We start from the raw sequence: 5,412 nt of genomic DNA, 5'->3' as shown, positions 1-5,412 counted from the left end.
AAGAAAGAAAGAAAGAAAGAAAGAAAGAAAGAAAGAAAGAAAGAAAGGAGAGGGATGGAGGAAGGAAGAGAAGGAGAAAGAGAAAACTCCAACTTGTGAGCAAGTGTGAGAAGTCAGTATGTTTTGCTTTGTTGTGTTATGTTTCCTTCTGGCATGGAGCTCTAATATATTTGCCTGTAGACGGTTCAAAAGATAAAAAGAGTCCTTCGAGATGAGTACAGGTACACTTTCTCAAGTAATCAAAACTATTTTCTTTTTCTTTCTTTTATTTATTTATTTTTTTAGGTTTATAAACTATTTATTAACAGCAAAGACCCAGAGACCAATTTCTTCTTGGACACACCCACAGTATGGCCTCGGTGGCCAGTGGTCTTGGTGTTTTGACCTCAGACACAAAGGCCCCAGAAGTGGCGCAGGTCCCTGTGGGCTCGAATCTTCTTTAGCCACTCCAGGTCTTCATTCAGTTTGTTGTGTAGATCGTTGACCAGAACCTGACTATACTTCCTGTCCTTCACGTCCTTCTGACCATTCAAGAACCAGTCTGGGATCTTGTACTGCCACGGTTCTGCATGATGGTGATCACCTTCTACACCTCATCCTCTATGAACTCTCCAGCACACTTGGTGAGGTCAATGTCTGCTTTCCTCAGCACCTCATGAGTGTATCTCCACCTCACACTCTTAATGGCAGTGATGACAAAGGCTATTGTTCACTGTCCATCGATATTGGTGTTGAGTACTCGCAAAATGTGCTGGAACTTCTCGGGGATCAATAAGACATGGTGGTGGCACAAGTGGTGGCGTGGAGGCCTCCCGTGGAAACCAAAACTATTTTCAATGTCTATGGGTGTTTTGTGTCCATGTGTGTTTGTGTAAGTTGTTCATGCCTGTTTCTCCTAGAAGCAAAAGGAAGGTGTCAGATACCCTGTAACTGAAGTTAACAATGGTTGTAAGCTGCTATGTGTGCTCTGGGAATGGAACCCAAGTCTTTTACAAACAGCAAGTGCCATCACAAAACTCAAAACAGTTCCAACCATTAACATAAAATTTTCTACAAGTATCTGGAGTTGCAATTTTCACTTCAGTCTCTGGATATCTCTTGTTTTCAGTTTAGGTAAAGACAGAATCCTTGTACTTACAATCAAAATTTAATAGTCTTTGCATTAAAATACACAAGAACAGTTCAAAATAACTGTTAAAACTGATAGAGAGATGGCTTCAACACATGAAAATCTTTGTCTCCAAAGTCTGATAACCAATATAAAGGTGGACATAGCATGCATGTTTTTACAAGGTACACATGTGCTCTTGTAGAAGTACATACACACACAGAGAGAACAATAATAAATATTTTTTAAAACTGAGAATTAAGTTCTACATGAATATGGGCTTCGCTTTAATACTGAGAATACTGATCAAGGCCTCTGTGTAACTGATAGTCCTGTGATAATAAATCTAAATCTTATGTCCTATATGTCCTATTTAATTTATTCTTTCAAGTTTTCTATCTTTCAAAAATTGAATTTCAGGTGGAGGATCCAAGATGGAGACAATGTGTCTGACAAGCATGGCAGCAGTGACTGTGCAGCAACCAACAGACCAAACTCTGGTCCCTAAAACACCAGCTATTGTGTTTCCCAAGTCAGAGGAAACCCCACAGTGTGGGAAGCAAAAGGTCTGTTCTCAGGTCATCTAGAGATTTCCAGCCCAGAGCCATATACATATGAGCTCTGATCACCATTCCAGACTGAACTGTGGGCCCCACAACCCTAGAGACTGGGATTTCCAGTAGAGAGAAAACCCCACAATGAAGGAAGCAATCAGGACTGGCCTCAGGTCACCCAGACAGTCACTGTAAAAGGTCCCAGGTATTGAAAGGTGCTCAGCTGCCAGCCGAGAGACCTGCCTGCAAGCCTTACTCACCATCCCAGACAGAACTGTGGGCCTCAGGGCACAGAGACTGGGTTTCTCTGTCAGAAAGAAACTCCATGGAGAGGGAAATAGCTGATCCAACCTCAACTCACTCAGCAGTGTTATTCCAGAATCACGAGACCCTTAAAGACCACCAGGAGACAACTCGATGCAAGAACAAGAGAGCTTTATTACAAGAGTGATCAATCTCGAGACAAAAGTCTCACTGACACAGTTGTAGAAAAGTGGGATACTGAGCCCTGGGTGAGTACGGTTTTTAAAGGGAAAAACTGCCGGAAGCCAAGGCCAGCTAGTGGAAAGTTACAGACAGCTGCAACAAGGTCTAGGTGAGAGATTTACGTTTCCGGAACCTATGAGACATTTATGCATTAGGCTAGACATTTTGAAATATCATAGCTGACATTCTTGTAGTATCTCTTTTAGTAAACATTCTTGCGATGTTCTGCATCATTAATCACCCTGCTATGTTTTATAAACTATATTGCTGACAAATTTTCCTTTCCTGCCTTCTCCCTATAAAGTTGTGTGAAAATTTTCAAATAAACAAGAGCGAGATCAGACTATTGACTTGCTCTCATTCCTTTTGTCTCTTGTTCCCACCCCATTATTTTGGCCCCTCCTTAGGAACTCATTGAACTCCTGCTGGACAGCACAGAGGGGGTTTTCATGACAACAAGCAGGGGGGTTCATGCGTTGACTTTACAGGACTGGGTAAAAGTCAGAGGGCCGAGGTGACATTCTAGTTGAAGATTAACTTACAATGGCTATTTTTCTAACCTACATCTGGAATATTGGGGAGAATTTTCTCAACCAATTCTCATTGATTGTTGCCAGGGAGATTGTCTCTGTTTTCTACCAAGTATTTGTTCTGTGATATTTCCTGGAGACTGTTGCTAGGCAAATTAACATTGTTTTCTGCCAAGTGCACATTCTGTGATATTTCCTGGTACCTTGGTTCAGCTCCCAGTCAAGATGGCTTCTCATTTCAAAATGGAGTCACCCATTCTAACTTAAACTCTTAAGCAGTACACATCCCCCCAAAAGTTCTGGGGACAAGTTCCAAGGATCCTGCAGGTGCCATTTGCCTGCACTTGTTGGGGGGGGACCCCACAGTAGGGGAAACTCCAAGGTGGGGGAAACATCAGGTACTGACCTCAGAGCATCCTGTTCCAGGGCTCCCACATGCTCCAGGCTCTAGCCTCCAGATGCATGCATGAGTGCTGCACTCACCTCCCTCTGATTACAACTTGGGAACTGGGGCCAAGCGCTCCAATCTCAGACCTACTGAAGCCTGGGATCCACTGGATTAGCTCCAGACACTGTACCAAAGCACAACCTGTCTCCCTACCTAAACTGACCAATCAGTGCGGCTCCCTGCTTCTTCAAGCAAACACAATATAAGAACAGCAGCAGCCCACTAAATTCAGAGCAAGAAACCAAGTGGCAAGGCAGCTGTCTCCAGAACCTCTCCTGATGAGAGGAGACCTCCCTGACTGACTACCAACGACCATAGTTACCACACAGGTCCATACACTTGAGGTGAGCTGTGGGAATTCATGAGAAGCACTGCCATTTTGTTTTACCAAAACAGTTGAGGAGGCCTCCTTAGGAAACAACCATCTTCCTGGCAAGGGGATTCTCCCAACACCAGGATTCCAGGAAGTACCAGAAACTAACAGCCAATAGCTGAGACAGCCAAATGGGTAGAGGCCAGTGTAAAGTAACAACCAACAAAAGGCAAAAGATTATGGTATCTCCAGAACCCAGTTATCCAGGGGTAAACACCCATGGGCACACTGTCATAAGTGAAATCCAAGAAGATTACCTTATATTTATGCTTATAAGGATGATAATGGAGGAAACAAATAAAATGTGTAAAGAATTAAGGGAAGATAATGTTGCAACCCGCGTGGTCGTCTCGCCAGCAAGAACGCACACGGACAATAGGATCCTTCTGCAGCAAGCTTTATTGCAGTCAATTGATGAGAGGAGGAAGACGCCAACCCCCAGAATGGTGCTGCTTAAATACCCCCTGCAGCGGCGTGTACTCCGCTGGTTGGCTACTTGCCCATTGCCCCGTGTGATGCCCCGGGCTGGGCAGTAACACCCCGGGCTGGGCAGTGACTTGGCGCGCTTTTGCAACTGGCACATGCGTTCTATTACTTGTTCACTAGGGCCGAGGCCGGATGTCGGCGCCATTTCGTAATGGCGATTGCATTCTCTCGGCTCTCCACAAGATAAAGTCAAACAGGTTTGTATGGCCATCCATACAAAATTACAGGAATATGCAGTCAAATCGTTTGTGACCTTCAGAGAGAAAATAATTAAGTCACTGAAATAAATAAAAGAAATAAAGGAAAAACGGAAAAAAAAAACAGTCAGACAGGTGAAGAAAATCAACAAAATCTTTCAACATCAGAAGATAGCATTGGGAAAATTAAAGAAAACACAAAGGAAATAAGGGAGAGGAAGAACATAAGGAAGAAAACAGGACCTACAGAGGGAAGTATAACAGACAACAAGAGATGGAAGAAAGAATCTCAGGTGTGGAAAGTACAATGGAAGAAATCCATTTATTCTTCAAAGAAAACATTAAATTCAAAAATTTCCTTATGGGGGACAACAAGATGGCAGCACTAGGAGAACAGGGCTTCTGAGGAACAGGACAACATTTCCTGTATAGCTACCAAGAGACTGAACTCTGGGTCCTAAAACAACAGCAATCGTGTTTCCCAGGTGAGAGGAAACCGCCCCGGTGTGAGAATCAGTCGGGACCACTCTCAGGTCACCCAGCCAGAACCCGGAAGAGATCCCGGATCATGCAGGCACTAGGTCCCCAGACTAGAGCCACACGCCTGCATGTCCTGATCACCTTCCCAGGCTTATTGTTGGGCACAAAAAACACCACAGACTGGGAGTCCCTGTCAAAAGAGAATCCACAGGGAAGGAAGAAAATGGTTCTGGGTTCTGACTTGGGTCACCCAGTGCTTCCCTGGAAAAAGTCTTGCAGACCAGTGGGTCCTAGCCACCATCACTGAGCTGTGCTCCAGACACAGGCACAGTTTCTGTGAGCCAGCTATCTGGCACAGACTGAGCTGTGTGCCCCAGGGCAAAAAGGATACTGGAAGTCCTTGTCACAAGAGAATCCACAGGGAAGGAAGGAAACTGTACTGACTTAAAATACCCAGTCCTTCCCTAGAAAAAGTCTCGCAGACTAGCGGGTCCTAGCTGCCATCACTGAACTGGGCTCCAGGAGCAGGCACAAACAGTTGCTGCGTGCCAGCTCTCCAACTGTGTGCCCCAAGGCAACAGAGACTGGGAGTCACTGTCAGGAGAAATCCTCACAGGGAACTAAGCAAAGAGGACAGACTTAGGCCACCCAGTATATCCCTGGAATAGGTCCCACAGACCGACCCAACCCAGGGACCTGCTGTGCACCAGATAGCCAGCTGTTACCAGAAAAGTGGTACCCACCCACCAC

The 5,412-nt window shown here is 45.0% G+C and overlaps 1 pseudogene; it reads right to left on the bottom strand.

Annotated features, from left to right (window-relative positions):
- Window positions 1-287: 287 nt before the first annotated feature.
- Window positions 288-4,130, bottom strand: LOC129669369 (40S ribosomal protein S18-like; annotated as a pseudogene).
- Between the last annotated feature and the right edge of the window lie 1,282 nt (window positions 4,131-5,412).

The sequence above is a fragment of the Psammomys obesus genome, unplaced genomic scaffold (assembly GCF_907164565.1).
Source record: "Psammomys obesus unplaced genomic scaffold, mPsaObe1.curated_primary_1811, whole genome shotgun sequence".
Classification (NCBI taxonomy): Eukaryota; Metazoa; Chordata; class Mammalia; order Rodentia; family Muridae; genus Psammomys; species Psammomys obesus.
The sequence above is the reverse complement of the archived record's forward strand: the minus strand, read 5'-3'. Positions and strand labels throughout refer to the sequence as shown.